The sequence below is a fragment of the Aquila chrysaetos genome, chromosome 7, assembly GCF_900496995.4.
Source record: "Aquila chrysaetos chrysaetos chromosome 7, bAquChr1.4, whole genome shotgun sequence".
NCBI lineage: Eukaryota > Metazoa > Chordata > Aves > Accipitriformes > Accipitridae > Aquila > Aquila chrysaetos.
Window position 1 is genome coordinate 27,015,365 of NC_044010.1, and position 14,557 is coordinate 27,029,921.

The following is a 14,557-nucleotide window of genomic DNA, read 5'->3' on the forward strand; positions in this document are numbered from 1 at the left end:
TTACAAGTGTTTGCATCTACTGAGCTATAAATGCATTGTAGCAAACTGTAATATTTAAAAATTATTATTTGCCACATAAATGAAAATTCATTGGAACTGAAAGAAAAGCAAAGTAAACAACTGTTTGTAAGAATGAACTGACTAAACACATAAAACTCTTCTGTTTTCCTAGAATCAATGGTATTTTTTAATTCAGAAAGTTTTGCTTATCTAAGTAATAGCAATACACACACATGCACAAACACCTATTAGTATATAATACATGAGATTCATGTATACTCTTACAGATATATGTTGCTGGAAGAGGCAGAATTAGGATGAGTAACACCTGAGCAGAACCTCTTTATCTATTTGTAGAGAAGTGTAATTATTTTAGACAAAATTGCATATGATCTGAATTTCTGAACTGAAAGATGACACTAGTAGAGGTAAGTACCATTTATTTGCTGTAGCATTTTAGAAGCTCATAAAACTAATGTACTTTTTTTTTCAGATGAAGAGAAAAGGCAATTTTTGCCTTTACAGTTAAAAAGACGAATATTCTCAATAGGCAGAGAAAGCTTTAATACCAATTAATAGCAATTTGTTTTGAGCATCTGAGATTCCATGGAAATAGAGTTAATGGACTTACAACATGCAAGTTTATTGATAAGTTTCTAAAAGTCGAGTTGCTTTTGTGTTTATGTCTGTGTTGCAAACGGATGTTAGACTCCTCCTGAATAGAAATAACTATTAATCATCAATAACATCTTACAGAATGTACATTTTCTAGTCCAAAAGTAATGGTTCAGTGTCATGTAACTCAAGCAATACTGAATAGCATACCGCTGACAGGTGTTCTCTCTTTGCTTATCTCATTTACTTGATATATACATAAAAATCTCTATCTTAGTCATCTATGCAACTTGGAAAGAGATTAAATATGTCTTTTTCTAATAGGAACAGTAACCCATTAAAAAGTATTTAGAGATAAAATTATACTTATTTGATACAGACTCATAACAAGTAGGAAAATTGGCTACAAACAGCAACTATGTTTAGTCTAGAACAGAACAGAACAGAATAGAATAGAGTAGTTCAGCTGAAAGGGACCTACAACAATCATCTAGTTCAAATGCTTGACCACTTCAGGGATAGCCAAAAGTTAAAGCATGTTATCAAGGTCATTGTTCAAATGCCTCTTAAACACTGGCAGGCATGGGGCATCGACCAACTCTCTAGGAAGCCTGTTCCAGGCTGCAATTATTTCCTCTACAGTTGATAGTATTTCTTTAAGATATTAAGTATAGTAATAGTCTACTCCATATAGAATCACATCCTTATGTTAGAAAGTAATGTTCAGTAGTTTGCAAAATATAATTATTAAGAAGTACATTTTCTCCAAATACATGGATCTGCATTTTATTTTAGTTTGTATGCCTTTCTGAAAAATGTGGATACATATATTATGAAGCTGTTTGTTTAGAAATAATAAAGTAAAAAAAAAAAAAAAAACCACCATAATTTTTCAATGACCTTCTAATTACCTACTTTGAATATACAACACGATCATTGAAGCCACACTATAGTGTTAGGACAGAGAAATTATTGAAGATGTTGAACATGAATGTCCATTATGTGTCATGTCTGTTCACTTACAGGGTCATACTAGAGTGTCTTAAGAAATGTTTTATTCAAAGAGAGTGCATTGTCTATGAGCAAAAAAGAAAATCATGACACATCTAAACTATAATTTACTACATAAGTATGATGGCATCACAATGACTTTCCTGAATCAAAAATGTGTGTTTTCAAAGTATACAGGTTTGAATTCTCATTTTCCATTTGATGAAAACTATTGTTTGTGTTTGCTTGTTTTCTTGAGGTCTGCTATGGAAGCCCCAGCCTATTAATTCTGATCAGCCATAGCTAGATCTAAAGACCAGATCCTCAAATTATAATGATGAACATACCTCAGTGAATGCAAATCATTAATTATCGGGGTTTTTCCCTACCAAAACATCTCTGAGAATGATCTCCTAATTACTTCTCAAAACTTATACCATGCATTTTCCCCTTAAGCTCTATTTACAGTTAGATACAACTTTTGAAGCTTCAGTCAGAGCTGAAGTGTGTACAATAATGATTCCCAGAGCTAATTCTTTAGTTAAACAAATAACTCAGATGTGAAAATTATAGAAATTTAGTCCTACTCTACCTCAGGCATTATTTGGCTTCATAACTTACAGAAGCTTTCTGGTTAAAAAAGTCAAGCTGCCACTGAAGCAATCTATCATCACATAGAACTACATGTAGAAAGAGTGATGAATACAGAAATTACTACATGATTAACATGTTAATCTGAATGTTTTAAGGACTAAAATTATTTTTAAAAGCTGAACTGTTGTTCTAAGACAAGAAAACAAAAATATTATATATTTCTATACATTTCTAATAGATTGATATATGTTTCCAAGGGAAGTAAGGAGGCTTCAGTGACTCACTTGGGCTGAAAAATTTGGTGTGTGATCTTACGCTACATGGGATAATTCCAGCTTTACAACAAAAGGACATGTGCATAGATTTTTTTAAATTATGTTTCTGGAATGCCAGAGCTGACTGTAGTTTTTTTTGAATCAAGGCCTCAGTATTTTTTTTATTTTCTTCCTCCAAGCATTTTTTAATGAAACAATGTGTTTTGATTACAGAGAGTGGTTACAGAAGTAACAACTGTCATTAGTTATTAACTCAGTACTGAGGAATTTGCCATCTATTCTTTGTCTGAATGATACCTGGAACTAAAGAACCCCGTTCAGCACACATTGTAGAATTTTTCTTTAGACGGTATGAATATCCTGCAGACCTAGTGTAAGGGACACGGTGCAGCAACTCTGAATGCATCAGAAAGAGGCCTGGATTGTTCACTGAAATTAACAGAGAAGACTAAGAAACTACAGGGGGTGGTGAAGGTAAGCCAAAAGATGAGACAGTGCAATTAACAGTTTGAACTGAGGGAACATTCCTTCTCCACAGTCTACCTGGTGATATTCATATGCCCCATGAGAATTACCAGGTTCTCACCAGCTGAGCACCTAGGAGAGTTACATCCTATAGCTGAGCCGAATTTTCAGTGCTTCAGAGGATAATGATTGCTATCCCACCCTCCTTCCTCTTGAAGTTATATATCAAGGAGGAAGAAAAAACTTTCTGAAGCATAGAACTGGTATAATATAGGTATGATGCAAATGAGTATGATTAACAAACATAGATAGAAAGAAGGTTTTTCATTAATTGCAGGATCACAGTCAAATGGATCACGGTACAGGGAAATTCAGTAAAAAACTGCTGTATTAAAGTTATCCTCCTTTGCTGTGTTTATATTCAAGTATATTTTACCGGTGTTGGAGAGAATCTGATTACCACACGGAATGATATTCACCTATGATTTCTATAGCCATAATGAACACCTTAGTGCAATGTCATTCTTTCTCTAAATCACCATTAATTCAGAAAATCTTATTAATTTTTCCTGCCTAGAAATAGTATCTTATGCAAAAAAAGTAAGCAAGAGTTTACGAAATTCTTGAAGGAATATACATTTTTGATCATACACATATTTTACAATGCATATGTTTTACAAAATAAGAGTGACTAGCAAATTATATACTCAATAATAACTGTCAAATGGCCCTAGTTCTTATTTTAAGGCTAAAGGGACATACTAATGTTAAATGTGCTTTTGGTTCTGAGCAAATCATTCTTCTCTTCTGACAGAGTAATACTATTAGAGTAATATGCCCCTGATGCCTAAGCTGCATCTAACTGAATGTTGCTTATTACTGTCAAGCAAAGCAGAAGTCAAATATATATAATTTGTTTCAGCTCTGCCATCTAGCAGAGTATGGAATACAAAGTTAGCGTCTAATGTGGAAAATGTAAATCAGACTATAAATAACTTTTAAAAAAGCAAGCATAATAAAAGTAATTTATGTATGGAACAAGTACAGAACTTGCATTAATAACACAGTGTTGTTAAGCAAATAAAAGAGAATCTAATTACATGGAAATATGCCATTTGCAGATAGCTTTCTCCAGCTTTTTTATCTGAAGTTTGTAAAGGGACATACAAAGCTGACATAGCCACTTTATGTGTCAAAACCTTGCCATAATCTGTTTGTGTGTTGGTACAATCATCAAAGTCCTAATGTCAATAAAATACAAATCACATTTCCATTGATTTTCTCTGAGGTAAGATTTCAGCTGTGAAAATTCATTCTATCTGAACACAGTTATTATATAAACTATTCCTGAAGAGGAAACCTGGCTTACGTAGTTGCTGGTTTATCACCTGTGGTTACAGGTTTTTCACAGAGTCACAGAATGTTTGAGGTTGGAAGGGACCTCTGGAGGTCTTCTGGTACAAGTCCCCTGCTGAAGCAGGACCACTGACAGCCAGTTGCCTAGGACCATGTCTAGAGAGTTTTTGAATACCTCTAAGAAGGGAGAGTCTGCAACCATCTTGGGCAAGCTGTGCCAGTGTTCAGTCACCCTCACAGTGAAGAAATATTTTATGATGTTCAGATGGAAACTCTCATTCTTCAGTTTGTGCCCATTCTCTCTTGTCACTGAGCACCACTGAAAAGACCCTGGCTGTGTCCTCTTTGGACCCTCCCTTCAGGTGTTTATATACATCTATAAGATCCCCTCTGAGCCTCCTCTTCTCCAGGCTGAACAGTCTGAGCTCTGTCAGCCTTTCATCACAAGTGAGATTCTCTAGTTCCTTCATCATCTCAATGGCCCTTGGTTGGATTGTTGCCAGTATGTCCATGTTTGTCTTGTACTGGGAAGCCCAGAACTGGAAACAGCACACCAGGTGTGGGCTCACCGGTCCAGAGCAGAGGGGAAGAACCACCTCCCTCCACCTGCTGGCAACACTCCTAATGCAGCCTAGAATACCACTAGCCTTCTTTGCAGCAAGGGCACATCGCTGGCTCATGCTCAACTTGGTGTCCACCAGGACGCCCAGGTCCTTTTCTGCCAAGCTGCTTTCTATCTGGGTGACCCCTAGCATATATTGGTGAGTGAACCTCTTCAGTTCTGTCAGAGAAAGTATTAGCTAACCTGGCCATAGCCTGCAGATCTGAAACTATCAGGATCAAAAGAGACAGCAGTTGCAGTGATGAGGAAATGAACGCCTTCTTCCAGCTCCTGAGGACTGAAGAACACGACTGGAAATCCTTAGAGTTGGAGAAGACCCTGGGGGAAGAGAAGTCCCATCTGCAGCACAAGACCATGAGCTCCTCAACACTTACGCTGAGATAAAAGTACCTACCTGGCCTTTAGGTAATCTGTAATGTCTGCTTTAGAAACCTGGAGAGTGTGGGGCTGCCATACAGGTTCTCAGGTGTCCAGGTTGGAAGCCAGACTTTAGTCCCAAAGTAGCCAGATTGCAAGCTAGCCTTAGTAATAAAGTTCCAGTGTACTCCCAAAGTAGCCAGATTGCAAGCTAGCCTTAGTAATAAAGTTCCAGTGTACACCCAGTTTTAGATTGCAGATGCTCTGAGTCCCTGCCAAGCAATGAAAGTTCACTGGCACTTTGGAAAACTCATGTGTTTCTATGAATGATTTCAGCTTTTGTTTTGTCACAGTATTCTTGACCAGCTCCCGTTATTCTTGTAAAATTTGCCCATCCGCTGTTGACATTTAAACAAGTTTGATATTCAGCTTTAAATACTAGCTTCTGAATATTCACAGACTATACATTTAAGAAGTTTAATAGATATTCCTTTATGACATTACCCATCACAGTTATTGCATTGCACTTTGTAATTATATCTTATAAATGTGATTGCATGTATTTACACTAATTACACAATTACAGATAATTTCATGAATTATGGAAACAGACAAAGAGTGACTAAGCTTTACTGAAAGAAAAGAAATAAATAAATCTGCAAAATAAAAATGGCCTTAAGAAAGCATTGAGAAAGTGAAAGGATCCTACCCAAAGTTTCTCAAATTAAGCATTTCTTTCCAAAGTACCTTAGTATAAGCCAAACATTATATTAGCTGAATTCATGGTTAATTTGGTAAACATGAAACTACTACACTTACTATTACTCTACAGCAAGTTCTTCTAGACAGAGTCTTCTTGCAGTCATATGCTCTGTTATGAAGATATATAAATATATGGTCAGGCACACTGTTTAATTCTGTGAAAATTTCATTGAAACTAATTATGTACTGATGTTCTAAGCACATATACAGTGATACTAAGTATGAAAATCTACTACTTCAAACCTTTAAAAGGAACTGAATATATAGTTGGAAAGCATAGAGCTTATTATCACATAATGCAAATTCTCTATCCACTTGCATCTCCTGTAGTCAATTGAATCTTTTCATAACAAACCAGAAGAGGGTGAAAAATATGACCAAAATTATCATGGTAATATATCCTATACAGTAAAAGTAACAGCAATGTCTATAGGTATGTCCTGGTTTCAGCTGGGATAGAGTTAATTGTCTTCCTAGTAGCTGGTACTAGTGCTATGTTTTGAGTTCAGTATGTGAAGAATGTTGATAACACACTCATGTTTTCATTTGTTGCTAAGTAATGTTTAGTCTAAAGTCAAGGATTTTTCAGCTTCTCATGCCCAGCCAGCAAGAAAGCTGGAGGGACACAAGAAGTTGGTACAGGACACAAGTTGATACAGGACACAGCCAGGGCAGCTGACCCAAAGTGGCCAGCGGGGTACTCCATACCATGTGACATCACATCTAGTATAGGAACTGGGGGGAGTGGGAGCAGGGGGATTGCCACTCAGGGACTAACTGGACGTTGGTTGGTGGGTAGTGAGCAATTGCATTGTGCATCACTTACATATTCCAATCCTTTTATTATTGCTGTTGTCATTTTATTAGTGTTATCATTATCATGATTAGTTTCTTCTTTTCTGTTCTATTAAACCGTTCTTATCTCAACCTATGTGTTTTACTTTTTTTCCCGATTCTCTCCCCTATCCCACTGGATGGGGGGGAGTGAGTGAGCGTCTGCGTGGTGTTTGGTTGCTGGCTGGGATTAAACCATGACAAGGTACAAATACTGTCATGAAAGTTTTTAAATTGGAAAAGAATGTGTTCATTGCAAGAACAAGAAAACATCAAATAATCAAGTCATTGATCTCTTTTCTGAAACTGATTAAGAAAATAGCATGATGAAAATCAGAGAAGACCCTTCTCTGAATTTCCAGTATTTCTTGTCATGCACTCATCTTACCAAGAAATGAGTTGATTAAAGCTAAAAGACCACATAATGGCAAAAGTATAGTATATTTACCTACTGTCCTCCAACTGGATTTAAGTAAATTGAGCCCAGGTTTTGCAAATATTTATGCATATGCCTAATGTTTATTTCTTGATATTTATATTTTTGTATTTATACTGTGAGATTTCCAAGACATATGCTTAAATCTACTCCTGATAATATAGTCTTCTTTTTATGATATTGTAACATTAATTTCTGTAAGTTTATTTAATAATACAGATATCTCACGTAAGCATAACAGAAATCATTAGGATTTCCACACTTTGCAAATGGGTTAAGTAAGCATGAACATAGACATTACAGAAGCTTAGCAGATAGATAATAATTAATGAAGCTATTAGAGATAGTTCATATTTGATAATGTGCTCAGCCTCTAACTGCATCAAAAGAAGGTGGTTTAATTTCATATTTAAATTTTATGTGCCACACTTGCAATGACTTTGATAGGGAGCAACTGTAGAGTAACAGACTAGTGAGCCAGATCCTATGTGTATAACATACATTTTTTTATATAACTAATGGATTTTTATGGTGATGCAAAGCCAAAAAGATAATAACAACATACTCCATATGCATGGGGATACACAGTATGCAGAAAACAAAATTTTGAGTACTTTTAAAGATATTAGAGCACTGGGTGGTATGCTTACAGAAAAACAAACAATTGAAAACTTGTCTTTTAGCATTTTAACAAGTTGTCACCACACTTCACCGCTTTCTGCATAGGAGAAGCAAGGACAGGTCAGGAAAAGTATTACAGATGTATTGAAAAGCATACAAATAACACCTGTAGGGAGTAGTACAAATGGTGCCGTGAAAGATTTAAAACTGCAAGAAAGAAAAAAAATCATCATTGAAGCAACAAGGAAACTTACAAGTGATGCAATATACTAGCAAAGAAAAAATCCAATGTGCAACAGGAGTGAACAGAAATTCACTGCAAGAAATTGTCCAGAGACACTAATCCAGAAACAGAAAAGTTTTTTGGTGCTGCCAGTTCATCTACTAATGCATATCAAGTCTACTAATGCATAGTCTTGAAGGACTCACAAGTAATTAGCTGTACCAAATAATCAAGTCACCAAGCATGACGTCAACTTCTGTTCCTTCACTCTATGCAATATTTCAGTTAAGATCACAGCTTTGTAGCTTAATTTAAATTGCCACTGCAGTCCCCCCACGCTCATTTATCATTTCAAGAACCCTTGTTTCTATGTGATTCATTAACAACTTCAGTCAATTCACTAGTAAGACTTAAGCAAAAAACATATATGGCCTACTTTAAATAAGTCAACTTAATGGATTATGTCAAATACATTTCCTAACATAGCCTGAAAATGAAATTAGCAGTTGGCAATAATTGCCTTCTAAAGAAATGTTCTTTTTCTGATTTTTCTGACTGATTTAATTGTTAGAGATTAATAATAAAATCTTTCATTCATATCTGATCTTTGATTTGTATCTTCCTTGTATTGTCTTGAGTCAGAGGACTACAAAATGTGACCCTGCAATAGGACTCCAAGAAGGGATGGCATAAGATTACTCTGTAAGGCTTTAGCCATGTTACAGTTAGTCAATGGAAAGCATAATTTCCTTATCTCATACTGAAATAAACAGGGATCTTGCTATCAACACTCAAGTAAGGTTAATCAGACTTATAATTTCTGTGGCCAACAGAGTCTAGCCGTGAAGAAGAATCCAAGTCATTCAGTATTGAAAAATAACAGATAGAAGTTTCCATATGTGCTGAGACAGTAGGAATTTACAAATAGAGGCTAAGGAGATGAAGGTGGTGAACAAACAGAAAGGCATTACAAAAGGGTTTAAGATCACCACAACCAACAGGCTCTTGTTGGCTCTTAGAAGAGGTTGTGCAGAAGCAGAATACTGGTGTTCATCACCAGAATATCATGGCATTCTCTTCAAGTGGGAATGTCCTACTGCAGAAAACAGAAAAATAAAATATCGCTCAGTTCAAATTTAGCCTGACTTTAATAAAGCATGAGCATTGTTGGCTGGGAATTCTCTAATGAAACAGTTTTCTCCCTCAAAGTGCCTCTATTCTCTAAAGAAGTCTTTCACCATAATGTATTGGCTTAAATTATCTTCTGACAGAACAAAGAGCATTTTGAGACAACACTGCTTATTAGATTTCTGCCCCAAACTCTCTTGCTTACCTCCCAGCTCCCATCCCTTACACTTCTGCCTATACGACTGCTGCTGAATTAGGAGCCCTGGGTCTTCACAAGTCCATGACTTGAGTCAACCACATACTGAAGTCAGCTCTAGGCCAACAGTCATATATAGGCTCTTGACTGATACGTAGATAAATAAATAAAGTCCAGTTCAACAGTCACCCCAGATGTATAGTTTGACTGCCTCAGAGTTGCCCTTGTTTCACTTCAGCTAATGAGCTAATTGTGACTGTTCACAAGTCTTTTCAGTACTAGGCAGCAATGGGAGGGCAGAACCAAACGAGTCTCCATAGAAGCCACTAAGTAGTCCTAGAGAGAATGTTTCATTTTGGAAGTGCTCAAAATACTGTATAGGTTCAGCTGTCAAAGATTTAAGATTTTGCTGTTCCTTCCCAAATTCAGTAAAAAGAAAGTTTGAAAACATTAAAAATACTGTGCAATAGACTCTCAGTTTCCTGGAAATGTCTAAGTGTTATTCCAGTGTAATAGACGAAACACACACACAAGAAAGATAGCAAAGAAAATCCAACTACCCACCACCCCACCATACATAAACAGGATTCCAAGACTGAAATACAAATAGAAAATGTAACCAAGTCTTAATATCACACTGAAATACAAGCACTGGGGCAAGGAACTAGAAATAATACTGCCAGACTCCAAAACCAGCAAAAACATGTGTTTAAGACTAGTCATTTTTCACTTACCAGGACATTGATAGCTAAAATGTCCAGACCACTCCTGCTACAGAAGAGAGATCCTCACTGAGTTGGGAATTTGGTTACCTACCACCACAAGCTTCAAAATACTACTACCTGAGTAAAGAAGCTCAACACAAAGAATGAACATCTTTGCTCCTAGTGATTCTCTTGCTAAATATTCCATGCTTCAGGTACAGAAATGTAAACTGTCTAATGTTGCATTCATGTTATGTTTGCAGTTAGCTAACTACTGTTGCAACTCACAATCTTTTAAGAAAATGCCTTTTGAAAGAGTTCATTCATGTGTACAAGAAGGGAGGACTGATAAAATACCTTCACTTCCCTAGTATAAATGGGGAAGAGATAGCATTTAGCATTACTCCTTTGTAAAGACAAAAACAAATGAATCATAGTGTTTTCCTGGAATACCATGACAGGGCTGGAGGACTGACTAATGTGACATAATGCTTGCTGGGTGAAGAACTGACTGAAGGGCAGAGCTCAAAGGGTTGTAGTGAATGGGGCTACATTTGGCTGGCGACTGGTCACCAGCGATGTTCCTCAGGGCTCAATTCTAGGGCCAGTTCTGTTCAATACATTTATCAATGATCTGGATGCAGGAGTTGAATGCACCATTAGCAAGTTTGCTGATGATACCAAACTGGGAGGTGCTGTTGTCTCTCTCTCGAGGGACAAGAGGCCTTGCAGAGGGATCTAGATAGATTGGAGCATTGGGCTATGATTAATGGGATGAAATTTAACAGGTCCAAATGCCGGATTCTTCACCTAGCGCAGAGTAATGCTGGGCACAAGTACAAATTGGCAGAGGAGTGGCTGGAGAGCAGCCCTGCAGAAAGGGATCTGGGGGTGCTGGTTGACAGCAGGCTCAACAGGAGTCAGCAGTGTGCACTGGCAGCCAAGAGGGCAAACCGCATCCTGGGGTACATCAAACCCTGTAAAATCAGCCAGGCAAAAGAGGTGATTTTTCTGCTGTTTTCAGCGTTGGTGCGGCCTCACCTAGAAAACTGTGTACAGTTCTGAGCCCTACAATTTAAGAAGGATGTCAAGGTCCTTGAATGCGTCCAGAGGAGGGCAACAAAGCTGGTGAAAGAGCTGGAAGGCATGTCCTATGAGGAGCAGCTAAGGACTTTGGACTTGTCTAGTTTGGAGAAAAGAAGGCTGAGGGGTGACTGCATTGCTCTCTACAGCTTCCTGAGGAGGGGAAGTGGAGAGGGAAGTGCTGACCCCTTCTCCGTGGTATCCAGTGACAGGATGCATGGGAATGGTTCAAAGCTGTGCCAGAGGAGGTTTAAACTGGACATTAGGAATCATTTCTTTACCAAAAAGAGTGGTCAAACACTGGAACAGGCTTCCTGGAGAGGTGGTCAATGCCCCAAGTCTGTCAGTGTTTAAGAGGAAATGATTGTCCCCCTGTACCTGGCTCTGGTGGGGCTGCACCTCTAATACTGTGTTCAGTTCTTGGCCCCTCACTACAACACAGACATTGAGGTGCTGGAGCATGTGCAAAGAAGAGGTGAAGGGTCTAGAGCACAAGTCCTATGAGGAGCACCTAAGGGAACTGGGGTTGTTTAGCCTGGAGAAAAGAAGGCTGAGGGGAGACCTTATTGCTCTCTACAACTACCTGAAAGGAGGTTGTTTGCAAGGTGAGTGTCAGTCTCTTCTCCCAAGTAACAAGTGATAGGACAAGAGGAAATGGACGCAGGTTGCACCAGGGAAGGTTTAGATTGGATATTAGGAAAAATTTCTTCACCAAAAGGGTTGTCAATCATTGGAACAGGCTGCCCAGGGAAGTGGTTGAGTCACCATCCCTGGAGGTATTTAAAAGATGTGTAGATATGGTGCTTAGGGACATGGTTTAGTGGTGGACTTGGCAGTGTTAGGTTAACAGTTGGACTCGATGATCTTAAAGGTCTTTACCAACCTAAATTATTCTATGATTCTATGAATAAGAAATTGAATGAAAGTTCACATATAAAATTTTAATCAGGAAGGAGATTAGCAATAAATGGCTATTTCTCCCCTTTAATTTAAAGTATTATTTCTCAGTGTTTTTGTTCTAGCTGAATGAAAGCTTGGTAATTCTGAAAATACTCTGACTATATTTTTTAATCCTTTCTAGTGCTAAAAGAATGAAGGATTAATGACCTGATTACTCTTTAATCCCCAGTATCTCTATCAAGAAAGTTATTTGATGCTGCTAAATGTAGCAGGTATACATGAACATACCAAGGATTTAGCATAAGAGTTAAAAAGGGGAAGATAAGAAGAGTATTTCTTAATAATGCCATATTTTCAGAGGGTGAACTGCTGAATTCTGGGGCAGGTTGGTATCATATAGCACACGTTACAGAACCCTGACACAAAAGGCACAGGTCAGGGAAATAATCTGGCTAAAGCATAGGTGTGGGATCACTGGTAGTTAATGGAAAATCAATCCTTTTGTCCTTTCTATTACAAGCAAGACAACAACATATAAAATGAAACTGGATACACCTGAAGCAGTACATCCTAAATATAAAAAGCAAGTCACAACATACACCAGAGAATTGAAAATACGATCGTCACCATCTTAACCTTTTCCTACTAACAATAGAAGATTAGAGGAGTGAATGAAAGATATTCCTCCATCTAATATCCACTGACAGAAACAAGAACAAAACACTGCTCAGCTGTGAGGTACGATTTGTAGCAAACACAAAAGAAGTGAAAAAAAGATATGTGAAAGGCTTGGCTACAGATATTAGCAATGTTACAGATTATATTGCAGTAAACTAGGATAGCATTGCTTTGGCCATGACAGTCTAGCACCACACGCAAGACAAGCTTTATCAGAAGAGGTAATAGCTTTTATTAGACCAGCTGGTATAATTGAAAAAAGAAGCATACAGGCCTGAGAAGTTCTGTGCTATTTCTAGTTATACCAGTTGGAGTCTGATGAAAGAACCCGTCTCTCTCTCTAGTCTTGTCTTGGGAAACTATTAGTCCACCAACTACAGACACATGGAGAATTGTTTCTGAAACCTATCTCCTCCCATATGATCTTAGAGCTTTAGCTTATTTAAAAAATATTCCTGGTGGTTATTGAATTACCATGTACCTGTATAGATCTGAAGCATGATAACTAGCCTTTTAGAAATGGAAATCCAGTATCGTTTGACACAGGTTCTAAAAGTACAAAGTATATAAACAATGCGTCTTTGATGAAAGCATACATGAGGCAGGTTTTATCTGAATGTACAGGTAGAAGTTCTCTCTGCTCTTTGCAAAGATCTTTAAACACAAATGGAGAACAAATTTTGCTGCTGACCTGCTTTAACTGTTTTATCACACATATTCAGAAGCAGGCATATTTAATACCAGAGGTATTTGCTGCCACAGAAGCATAAGAGGTTCTTGAAGCTGCTCTGAAGCAGAAGCTGTAGAAAATATTAGTAGATAAAACAGCTAAATGAAGCCTCAAGAAATAATCTCAAGTTATGCAAATTAGTAGTGAAATTACTTTTTAAAACTGATTGCATGCTCTGGAACTATGCAAAAGTGATTATATACTATTTTACAGGTTGAAAAATTAAAAAAAAATGCATATATAATCCTAATAATAGTCAGCTATGGGCCATAAATAGTATTTATGTAATATTAACTGAAGGAGAACTAGGTCATTAAATTAAAAACTATCAAGCAAGCACAGAAATAGTTGCCTTGAAACAGACATCATGTAAAATAGCAGGCTGTCAAGAGACAAATCTATGATAGCATTTAGGGACATGGCAATAAAGTGATAGCATAGCCAAAGTTCACTTATAATTTCCAAATTGAGTTATTCAATTATTGATGCAACAACGGTCACTGTCAGTTTATTTTTCCCTCAGCTGTCACTCTCTTAACAGAAGTAAGGACGAGGGAGATTGACCTCTGCCATCTTTTTGACTCTTCATGTGGCAGGAAGACATTAGCAAAGAACAATTACAATGTTTTGCACAAATCATTGAAGTAAGGAATCAAATATTTCTGTTTGTTCTCCATAGAAAAAGATATATACAGGAGAAGAAGATTGCTGAGGAATTCCAGCACCTTTCCTTATTGAAACAGAAAATAATGTTGTAACTGCAAACTTTTTACTATATTTTTCTGTTTTCTGAAATCCAATCATTGGTTAAGTATTTTCAGTATTGTTTATATATTGTTTATGTCCAGTATTTATATATTGTTTATGGTATCAGTGACATAAAATATATATTGAACACCAATCACATATATATTTCTGAAAACTTCGATTTGAAATGCCAGCTTCATGTTAAGTGTGCATAAAAAAATCACTTGATCAGAAATCTAGT